This window comes from Pongo pygmaeus, chromosome 9 (assembly GCF_028885625.2).
Source record: "Pongo pygmaeus isolate AG05252 chromosome 9, NHGRI_mPonPyg2-v2.0_pri, whole genome shotgun sequence".
In the NCBI taxonomy this organism is placed as follows: Eukaryota; Metazoa; Chordata; class Mammalia; order Primates; family Hominidae; genus Pongo; species Pongo pygmaeus.
Genome location: NC_072382.2, coordinates 63,185,740 through 63,197,647, shown reverse-complemented (window position 1 = coordinate 63,197,647; position 11,908 = coordinate 63,185,740). Strand labels below are relative to the sequence as shown.

At 43.3% G+C, this 11,908-nt stretch overlaps 1 long non-coding RNA gene across 1 annotated transcript; it reads right to left on the bottom strand.

The window, feature by feature from the left end:
* Positions 1-1,531: 1,531 nt before the first annotated feature.
* LOC129009026 (uncharacterized) lies at positions 1,532-11,576 on the bottom strand. The gene is made up of 2 exons (XR_008492610.2): positions 11,484-11,576; positions 1,532-3,003 (listed from the first exon to the last, which is right to left on the bottom strand). It is a non-coding gene; the product is annotated as an uncharacterized LOC129009026 (long non-coding RNA).
* Positions 11,577-11,908: the final 332 nt, after the last annotated feature.

Here is an 11,908-nt window from a genome sequence, read left to right as displayed (position 1 = left end):
GCATGATCAATGCTCACTGCAACCTCCTCCTCCTGGGCTCAAGCAATCCTCCTACCTCAGCCTCCTGAACAGCTGGGACTACAAGCATGTGCCACCATGCCTGGCTAATTTTTGCATTTTTTTCTAGAGACAGAGTTTTGCCATGTTACCCAGGCTGGTGTTGAACTCCTGGACTCAAGTGATCTGCCCACCTTGGCCTCCCAAGGTGTTGGGATTACAGGAGTGAGCCACCACACCCAGCGAGGTTCTAATTTACACTACTTGAGTGTGGGGGAGGTCATCCCCAATAATTCAGCATAAGAAACAACTTGAGCTGATAACGAGGTTGGCAGAAGCAAATGTAAAAAACTTTTTGAAGAGATACTCTCAACCCAAGCTGCACAGAAATTCCATAAACCTCACCGAACATCAACCCACATATGAAACACATAGAAACAATCTCACAAGAAACAGCAGACATAAAAAAAATAAGCAAAGCAGCAACCACAAAAGCAGCAGAATTACACCCCCAAGTTAGTAATATTTACTGCAGTGGCTGGACCCGGATCCATCTTCAAGGAGCATTCAATCAGACTGGGAAACAATTCATTAACAGTCTAAGGCAATACAGACAAAACCCAATTTAAGAATGGCCTGGGTTCCACAAGGTAATTAGAATATGCTGTTCAGCAATCAGCATGTCATTTTCCTTAGAAAACAATGTTTTACCCAGTAGATCACAAAAGCTTTTGGAATTCACAAGTTAGAACCTGTTGAGGACACCGAGGCACAGTTTCCAGCACAAATTTGTGCTCCATAATCACTGGCTAAATGAATTCATAAATGAATGAATGAGGTAGCTAAATCTGACCCAAGTGCCAGTACTGCAGAACACGAGGCCAAGGAGTGAAGAGGAAGGAGGAGAAACAAATATTATTGTATTTCCAAGGCACAAGCCCAGCTGTCTGGAAAGCTTCTAAATAGATAAAGTTTGCATCAGACACTCTTCCCCCTGCCCACTGTAGATACTGGAGATTATCTCACTGATCCTAAACCCAGGAGTCACTGAGGCTGTCTACACCTAAATACCCCCTGCTCGGAATGCCCATCTTCTCAGTGCTGGGATCTTAGCTCCATGTTCTTGGAAAGCAGATAAAGTGAGGATCAGGGCAAGATGTAAGATATGAACAGCCATTTACCCCTCAGAGATGTCTGCAACTCTAACAGATGCTTTTTCCTCAAATGAATCTCTAATTCATGTGACAAAGTGAAATAAGTGTATTCCAGCTATGTGGTCATGATGGACTAGGACTGAAAACCTTTGCCCAGGCTCCCCTTCCTGAGGTCCATCCTTGGGGTCTTCATTCATTCACTCATTCCTTCAGCAAAGTTTATGGACTGCCTACTTTTGTTTCAGGCCCTGTCTACCTACTTCTGTTTCAGGCCCTGGAGAGGCAGGAGTGAACAAGACACTATAGCCATGCTCCCATGGAGTTTTCATTCTAGGCAAGTGGACAAATAATAATAAAAGAAAACACATGGACAGAATATATACAGAGTGACACATGCTACTTAAAAGAACAACAAAACAGGGAGAAGTGAGAGGCAGCAGCCTTCCCTTCCTCTCATTAAAAAAAAAATCAAAGCATGGATTCCTTTTCATTGTTCCTCTGTGTTTTTTTGTTTTTTGTTTTTTGTTTTTTTGTTTTTTTGGTTTTTTTAGATGGAGTTTCGCTCTTGTTGCCCAGGCTGGACGGCAATGGCATGATCTTGGCTCATTGCAACCTCTGCCTCCCGGGTTCAAGTGATTCTGCTGCCTCAGCCTCCGGAGTAGCTGGGATTACAGGTGTGCACCACAACACCGGGCTAATTTTTTGTATTTTTAGTAGAGACGGGGTTTCACCATGTTGGCCAGGCGGGTCTCGAATTCCTGACCTCAGGTGATCCACCCACCTCAGCCTCCCAAAGTGCTGGGATTACAGGCTTGAGCCACCGCGCCCAGCTGCTCCTCCTATGTTTTTGTCTTCCCTACCACCTCTGATGAACCCACAGTTTTTGTTTGTTTGTTTGTTTGTTTGAGGCTTCTGTTTTTTTAGAGCTTCCTCTCTTGGTAGCTGAGTCTCTTGACTCAGGGGGAGAGGAGTGAGTATATGGAGGTGTCGAAATATTTGTAGAAGTGTCTTAACCTGCAATGATAACTGCCATCACACTATCTGATTCCTTCGTGGCTCACTCACACACACTCCAGCAAAGTTCTTTCTCTATGTGAGTTTTAAGGCTCTGCTTATCAGTGGACTCATCTTTGCCTCCCTATTAATTTCAGCATAGAAAAAGAAGTTTTCCCACATGTAACCTTTGGAAACAAAGGCAGAGCTTGAGCAGTGATCGAGGCAATGATTAAGCAGTCAGAAATAAAACGTGAGCTTGCATTCACCTCTGCCGGTGGCGGCCTGAGCTTCTTCCTGTAGACTGTTGACAAAGAAACTTGAGAAGGCAAAAAAGCCTTTTCAATAGCAAGAGGACGCTGTGAAGTGCAGGGAGGACCATATTGTGTTGATGATGGACGAGTGGATCCCTCACCACTGAGTGTGCCAGGCTGGAGCCCATCCATTAGAGAGAGCTTAATCTGCCCAGAGATCTCAGCAGCTCCGGCTGCTGAAAGAGAAGCCTCCTCTTCCTGCCTCCTCAGAGGGCTGTTGTCCTGAAGAAGCTACCTGGCGTCTGTGTAGTGTTCAGAAACTGCAGGAGTGATTGCTTCTCCTCCTCTCTGGCTGGCAGCCCTTGGGGTGCGAAGCATGAATCCAACCTGGAGCTATCTTGCTGCAAGCTTCCCTGTTGTCCTGGTCACAACAGTCCACAGTTGTTCTCAACATCGTGGAAGAAAAAGTCTTTTATACTTGAAAACTCATAGTGAGGAGAGCTTAAACTTCCTCCCTGTGCAGAAAAGAAAAAAATGGATCCTATTTTTAAATGGGTTTCCTCATAGAATCTTTTGATGTGTTAATTCCAGGTCTTGGTCTACAGCTTGAAAATAAAAATACCAACAAATCAGTGTCCCTTGTGAAGGACTTCTCTCGATCTCTGCCATACCTCTGTCTGTCCCTGTCTCTGTCTCTGTTCTCTCTCTCACATGTCTCCTCCCCACCCACCCTGTGTTTTGTTTTGCTTGTTTTGTTTTGAGACAGGGTCTCTGTCACCCAGATGTTTTGCATTGGCTCTGTCACAGCTCACTGCAGCCTCAGCTTCCTGGGCTTAAGTGATCCTCTTGCCTCAGCATCCCAAGTAGCTGGGACTACAGGTGTGTGTCACTACACTCAGCTAATTTCTTCTATTTATTATTATTTTTTTTTTTGTAAAGACAGGGTCTCACTATGTTGCCTAAGCTGGTTTCAAACTCCTGGGCTCAAGCAATCCTCCCATCTCGGCCTCCCAAAGTGCCGGAACTACAGGCCTGAGCCACTGTGCCTGGCCTCCTCTCTGTGTTGAACCCACTGTATTTCTGCCCATTCAATTCCATGTATTGTCCTCCTCCTCTCTGCTCCCCCCATCCCTGCCCACATTTTCAACATTTCCCACTAGTGCCATCAGCCTCCTAACAAGCATTCATCTCTGTGCTTTTATATGGGGTTTTTTTTTAAAGTCTATCCTCTTCACTGTCTTGGCTTATTATTATGTTGGTCAGCAGCTCCTTATTACCTACAGTACAGGGTCCAAACATCTTAAGATGACATAAGCAACACCTATCTACTCGTTTCTTTCTGCTTCCTGCACATACTCTTCTCACAGCTGAAGCACTCTATTTAAAGGATCTCCAATGCTGAAGTGCAGTCTCTAGTTGTTGCACATGCTATGTCCTTTGCTCTTCTTCCTAGGTGAGCTCCCATTCAACCTTCAAGCCCAGATTAGGAACTTTGGAACTCTGAGAAACACATTAGGCTTCTCATTGTGTTGCTATTGTAATATTGTATTGCTTATCTATTTCAACATAATGAGTTGCATAAAAATTTAGTGGCTTAAAACAACAAACATTTATTAGATCACAGTTTCTGTAGGTCAGGAACCTGGGAGTGGTTTAGCTGGTGGTTCTGGCTTACAGTATCCCATGAGGTTGTAAGTGGAATAACAGCAGGAACTGCAGTCATCTAAAGGCTTGACTGGTACTAGAGGATCCACTTCTAAGCTCACTAATGTGGCTTAGCAAGAGACCTCAGTTCCTTGCTTGGCTGTTGGCTGGAAGCCTCAGTTCCTTACCAACTGGGACTTTTCTCATGACAGGGCAGTCATCTTTCCCAGAGAGAGTGACCCGAGAGAGAGGCAGGAACCACCATGTCTTTTAGGACCTAGATTTGGAAGTGCCATGTCGTCACTTTTACCATATTCGATTAGTCCAATAAACAATGGGGTAGGAGACCACACAGCTTGAATACCAGGAGGCCAGGATCATCACTCAAAATTCATAAGACCCAGGCTCAAATTTTGGTTCCACCACTTATTTTCTGGTTGACCATAGGTAAGTTATTTAACCTCTCTGAGCCCTGATTTCCACGTCTGTAAAATCTGAATGATAGGATTGACCTGACGGGGTTGACGTTGAACCTAAAAAGGTGATTTACATTAAGCACTTGGCATGTAGTGAGCATTTAATAAATGTTAGCATTTTTTATGTTGATAACAGTTCACAGACTCCCTGGGCCAGTGGCCCCAGGGGTGCTCCCATACAGTCCTGTAACGCTCTTATCTTACATTACTCTCCACCTGGGTAGTTACTCTTAGATTCAGAAGTGTTTAGACCTTCAGATATAGGGCCTCTACATCCATCTTCTTCATGAACTTTGCACAATCTCAGGTTTCTCTAACAATATTAAGCTTCAATCCCATTCCTTCAGATCCCAAAGATGTGAATGAGATCGTATTTGCATCCTTAAATTGAAACCCCAAGTTTAGCTTGTTTGTTAACTGCATCCCACGTGTGGTCATCTGCTTCAGACCTTGGGGCCTCATCCCCATTGGAATTGTTTTTGTGTCGTTTTCATTCATTTGTCAGCTGTGAGTGGTTGCTCCTTGTTAGGGCCTAGGCTCAGTGCCAGCGATGCCAAGATAAAGAAGATAGGGACATAGCCCTTTAGAACCTTAGTGTTGTTTCATATCATCATTTTTCTATTTTCTCTGGATATGTCTTTCTTCTCAATCTTGCTTGAAATGCGGTCTTATTACTAGCAACCACCAATTCTTGAGCACTGGCTTCATGTCAGAGTATGTTCATGTTATCCCTCTGCCATTCCTGCAAAGTGGGTATTACCGTTCTCCCCATCCTTTCTCCATCTTGGAAAGAGAAGGCTCCTTATTTATTACAGAGATTTCTGACTCTGGATCTTCAGCCCTTTCCAAAATGACAAGTTGCCAATGTAAATATTTTTTAAATTTAGTTTTATCCCTAGAATGTGATCACCTTACTGCAGATTGGCACATCACTCCCAGTAATGTCCCTGGTCCCTGGGAGACATGCACGCCAGTCTGCAGGTGTTTGTCCAAAGGGTGACAGGGCCCCTTCAGATCTTTGGTTTCCACAGTAACTATGCAGCCAGCCATTTACTCCCGGCTCCAGTCCACTTTCCAACAAAGAAGGAATGAGCATATTAATTGAAACCCTAACTCCTTCAGTTTTCTACTTAGGACTTCAAAGTTACCAGAAAGTCCTTCCAGATCTCATTTGCCTGAATAATTCTTTCACAGGTTGGTCCCCACCCCCACCCATGTCCACTCCCTGCCTTCCTTTGCTCTACTCTGTGCTCTCGGAGCCTGGCCCCTCTGAAGCATCACCACAGCTTTTTTGCCCTCTGGTTCCCTTTGGGTTCAGACAAAGGGAGGCACTGGCTAGAGATCAAAGGGCAGCAGGAGAAGGAGACTGAAGTATTTCTTCTTTCCTGATTCCTCTCTGCTTCCGTGCCATGTCTCTGGCAATAGTTGTGTCCCTGGTGGCCATAGCTCCTGCCAGAGTGGGTAGGAGGGAGGTACCTCCTCTGAGTCGCTAGCTCTTACTTGGCCCAGAAACAATCTTTCTTCCCCTTGTCCTTTCATGCCTAGGGGTGCTAATGCCTTCCAGATGATGCAAATTCTGCCCTATACTAGGCTGTTGTCTCAGTCCCATGAAATTGCAAAATACGTTATTGACCGTCATGGTTTTCTCAACACTACTTCTGATCAAGGAACACATTTCACAGCAAAATAAGTGAGGCAATGGGTCTTACCCACACCCATGGGATCTGCTATCTTAATCTTGTAAGAAGCAGTGGGCCAGATAGAATGGTGGAATGGAACAGCCTGCTGAAGACCTATTCGTGGCACCAGCTGAGAGACAACACTGTGAAAATTTAGGGTGCTGTTTTACAGGATGCAGTATATACTTTGAATCAGCATGTGATATATGTTACTGTTTTACCCATAGACAAAATACAGAGGTCCAAGTATCAAGGGGTAAAAGCAGAAATGGCGCCTCTCACTTATTGACCTAATAACACACTTACAGAACTTTGTTCTGATGTCTTGGTGGTCTGAGTACCCAAACGAAGAATGCTTCCACCAGGAGACACAACCCATTCAATTGAAACATTATGGGCTCCTCAGGCCACTAAATTAAAAGGCAAAGAGGGTAGGAAGTTATTCTACCTGCTGGGGTGGTTAGTTTTGATTACCAAGGAGAAATTGGATTCCTGCCATACAAGGAGGGCATGGAGGACTGTCTGGAACCCAGAGGATGCTTAGGGATGCCTATTAGTACTTCCAGGTCCAATAGTAATACTTAATGGAAAAATAGGCAGAACCCGAAAGACCCCAACCCTTTAGAAGTGAAAGCTGTGATCATTCTGCCAGGTAAAGAACCCACATCAGCTGATGTCCTGGCAGAGGACAAAGGAAGGAAATGTGGAAAGAGTAGTGGAGGAAAGAAGTTATAAATATCAACTTTGCTGGTGCTCAGTTAAAGAAACAAGCACTGTTAAAAACTATGCATGGTTTTTTCCTTACGTGTTATTTACACACGTATTATTACACACACACTCAGGTCTTCTCTCTATTTCTTCCTTTCCTTATGATTTATAATTTATTTACATATTGGTGGTGATTAACTTAACTTAAACATACAGTCTTTAGTAGAGTGAAACACCAAAAGCCAAATGAAGAAAGTTTGGAGGAAGATGGGAATAGCCAACTGTGTTAAAAGTGCTTTCTTCATTTCCACACCTGCTAAGGGGCTCAAGAATCCCCTTATCTGGGAAGCTCCTTTGACATCCTTTGACAAGCAATTTTACTAGCCAGCCAAAGCTACCATTGACTGAGGATTTTCTTAAGTACTTCACAGGCATACTATCATTCAGCAGAACACTCTTTAATTTATCTGTGAGACAGGAATTGTGACTCCAATTTGCACATTCGAGAGCTGAGGTTTACAATATTGAAGACGCACACTCAAGTTTACTATCTGTGGAGCCATTTGATCTAAACCAGGTCTGTATGAGCCAATGTCCTGTTTTTCATTGCCTCATACTTGATTTGTTTCTTATTTTTCACTAAGGTAAATACTACTGATATAAACATCTTATACAAAATTAAAATTTAGCCTCTAGATCACAGAACATTCAGATGGGACTGTAACTAAATGTTCAGGCGAGACTGATATTCACGTCACCCAGAGACAGATACTGTGACTGTCATCTGGAAATGAACACAATTACTTTTGGGATTTTGTGTCTTTTTGTCTTTTTTTCTCTGGGAAAGGTAAGAGTACATTTGTACAAAGGCTAGTTGCATGTTGTTAGGCAGAGACGTAAAACCATATTGTTGTATGGAAGTTCAAGTATGTATAGAAGGGTGTATATGAGAGATGAGGGGCCAAAGGGGTGGACTGGACCAGACAGTCAGTTATGATTTCTCAGCTGCAAGCCCATCCTTCTATGCTCTGTGTTTTGATGCTGGGGCTGGGACTCTATAATCACATCACTCCCTTACCAGCTGGTTCTGTGAATAGGAGCACTAAAGGAAAGGTAGATGGGAGGAAGAGAAAGAAGGGACTTACTTCTTTCAATTTTGACATGCTGCTCCTGTCAGCATCCTCTAAGCAATAGTTTGTCTCCCTGGTAGTGGTAATTGGTTCCAAGGCAGTTTACGATATGGAAGCAGGCTGCCGTCATAGCAAGCAAGTGAGAGAGAAACAGAGGGTGAGGAAGATGGAAGCCAGATTCATTTGCAATCTAATCTCAGAATTGACACCCCATCACTTTTGTTATATTCTATTCCATATGCAAGAGGATTATATGATGGCATGACTACCAGGAGGCAGAGATTATTGGGAGCTGTCATAGAGGTCTTCTACCATGTGATGTTAAGTCGGTGTCCCTGATGAATCAATACATTATATTAGATTCTTTCTGTTCATATGTTAGTTGGTTTCTGTTTCTTTTACTGGATTCATATATGGTAGTCTGTTGGTGTTTGCTCCCTTTACCCTGCTTTGTAAATACAGTCAAGTCACCATAAAACAATGTTTCAGTCAACGACAGACCACATATTCAACAGTGGTCCCATAAGATTATAATACCATATTTTCTATGTTTTTGTATGTTTAGATACACAAATACTTACCATTGTGTTACATCTACCCTACCTGCAGTATTCAATACGGTAACATGCAGTACAGCTTTGCAGCCTAGCAGCAATAGGCTATACCATATGGTCTAGGTGTGTAGTAGGCTATACCATCTAGGTTTGTGTAAGTACACTATATGATGTTTGCACAACAATGATGAAGTTGCCTAATGAAGCATTTCTCAGAACATATCCCTGTCATTAAGGCACACATGACTGTAATTCCTCCATTAAGAACTTTAAAATTTGAAATGACTGGGATGAATTATTTTAGCTCCTGGGCTGCAGACTGATGACTGAGTGGATAAACTCAGTGGGCTGGTACTGATCTGGGGGTTGTATGGATCCTTTGTACTTGGAAGCAGAAGACCAAAGCTAGTTTAGCTTTGCCACTCACTGGTTCTATGCCCTTGGATGATTCACTTAACCATTTTAAACCCTAGGGTCCTCATCTGTAAACTGGGGAAAATAAAGCCTCACTTTCAGGGTTATGGTGAAGATTAAGTAAAAATTCAAGTGCCTGGAAGAGTATCGAGCACACAGTTAGCTCTCAAGAAATGGTTGCTATTATTGGTAGAAAATGTATCCTAATGTTCAATCAACCTAATTAAAAATGTCTACTTTGTCTGGGCATGGTGGCTCACGCCTGTAATCCCAGCACTTTGGGAAGCCAAGGCAGGTGGATCACCTGAGGTCAGGAGTTCGAGACCAGCCTGGCCAACATGGTGAAACCCCGTCTCTACTAAAAATACAAAAATTAGCTGGGCGTGGTGGCAGGTGCCTGTAATCTCAGCTACTCGAGACGCTGAGGCAGGAGAATCGCTTGAACCCAGGAGGTGGAGGTTGCAGTGAGCCGAGATCACACCATTGCACTCCAGACTGGGTGACGGGAGCGAGACTTCGTCTCAAAAAAAAAAAAAAAAAGTCTACTTCACAGGGTTGTGGGGATTAAATTAGATGATGGGTGCAAAGTGCCTAGTACTGTGGTTAATGGTTGACAAGTGCCCAATAAGTATTAGTATTAAATTGCTTTTTAAAAATTTCAAATAAAATTTGTTTGTAGGCTAGAAAGTACAAGTACACTATATTGAAAAATATTTCTGTTAAAAAGGAATTAACTTGGTATCAAAATTAGGCAAGAACCCATTTTATTTATAACTACATTTTAAAATTCTAAAACTGGTTGGGCACGGTGGCTCATACTTGTAATCCCAGCACTTTGGGAGACTGAGGTGGGTAGATCACTAGAGATCAGGAGTTCAAGACCAGCCTGTCCTAGATAGTGAAACCCCGTCTCTACTAAAAATACAAAAAATTAGCCGGGCGTGGTGGTGTGCGCCTGTAATCTCAGCTACTTGTGATGCTGAGGCAGGAGGATCGCTTGCACCCAGGAGGTGGAGGTTGCAGTGAGCCAAGATCACACTACTGCACTCCAGCCTGGGTGACAAAGTGAGACTCTGTCAATAAATAAATAAAATTCTAAAACAAAGAGAATCCAATAATCAATTATCTCTCTCCCCCTCTCTCTCCATATGTATCATAACTAACAGATTTATTCCAATAATCCTCATTAAAATTTTTCTTTTGAGATGGTGTCACTCTGTTACCCAGGCTAGAGTGCAGTGGTATGAACATAGTTCACTACAGCCTCAACCTCCTGGCCTCAAGAGATCCTCTTGGCTCAGCCTCCCATGTAGCTGGGACCACAGGTGTGCACCACCACACCTGGCTAATTTTAAAAAATTTTTTGTAGAGATGAGGTTTCACTGTATTGCCCAGGCTGGTCTCGAACTCCTTACCTCAAGAAATCCTCCCTCCTTAGCCTCCCAAAGTGCTGGGATTACAGGCATGAGGCACTGCATCTGGCCTAAAATAAAAAAATAAATAAATAAATAAATAGACAAACAGTGACTGATTTATTAAACATTATCTTTTTCTCTGGAAAACTGAGTTACATGGATTTCACAAGGTTACCAACTTTCAATGTATGGCTAAAATTGGTGGTAGATTAATTTATGGACATGCTAGTAACAAAATAGAATTTAATAATCTGTTTCATCCTGTAAGTACTTCTGACATTTTGTTGTTGTTGATCATTAGTCCCTGGCTACAAATAACCACAAACTCCCTAGTTAAGATGATGTCAGGACTCTCAGACTAGGAAAAAAAGCCACATTCTGGTTGTAAATGAAAATTTAACGGAGAATAAGATACTTGAAAGAGAAAATCATTGTTTTGAGAAAGGAACAAAGAAGCCGACAAGATATAAACTTTACCAAATGTTCAAAAAATTCATTTAATATCGGGCTTTATAATACACGACGTTTCTTTTCTTTTGGCTGCCAACTTATTTAATTACAATTCTAGATTGACAGCAAAAATATTTAATATTCTCTGAGGAAATACCCAACTCAGGTGAGACAAGGACAGAGCAATGAAATGGAAGAAAACTGTGAGAAACCAGGGAGACTGTATTAGTCCGTTTTCACACTGCTATAAAGGACTACCTGAGGGCCAGGCATGTTGGCTCACGCCTGTAATTCCAGTATTTTGGGAGGCCGAGGCGGGTGGACCAGCTGAGATCAGGAGTTGGAGACGAGCCTGGCCAAACTGGTGAAACCCCATCTCTACTAAAAATACAAAAATTAGCTGGGCATGGTGGCGGGTGCCTGTAATCCCAGCTACTCGGGAGGCTAAGGCAGGAGAATCACTTGAACTCCGGAGGCGGAGGTTGCAGTGAGCCGAGATCACGCCATTGCACGCCAGCCTGGGCGACAGAGTGAGACTCCGTCTCAAAAAAAAAAAAAAAAAAGAACTACCTGAGACGGGGTAGTTTATAAAGAAAAGAGGTTTAATTAACTCACAGTTCCGCATGGCTGGGGAGGCCTCAGGAAACTGCAGAGGGTGAGAGGGAAGCAAGCAGTTTCTTCACAATGCAGCAGGAGAGAGAGAGTGAGGGAGGTAGGAAGTGCCACACTTTTAAGCCATCAGATCTCGTGAGAACTCACTCATCATCACCAGAACAGCATGGGGCAAACCGCACCACGATTGAGTCACCTCCCACCAGGTCCCTCCCTAACATGTGGGGATTATAATTCAAGATAAGATTTGGGTAGCGACGCAGAGCCAAACCATATCAGAGACAATCCAGGAGGGCCATAAGGTCGGCTCAGCCCTGATGTACTCTAGAAATCCTGGAATCAGTGTGCCCATAGAGGGATGTGTGACAGGGAGGAGGGATCCTAGAGGGTCATGATATGACCTGGAGGCAATGAGATCAAATTCCTGG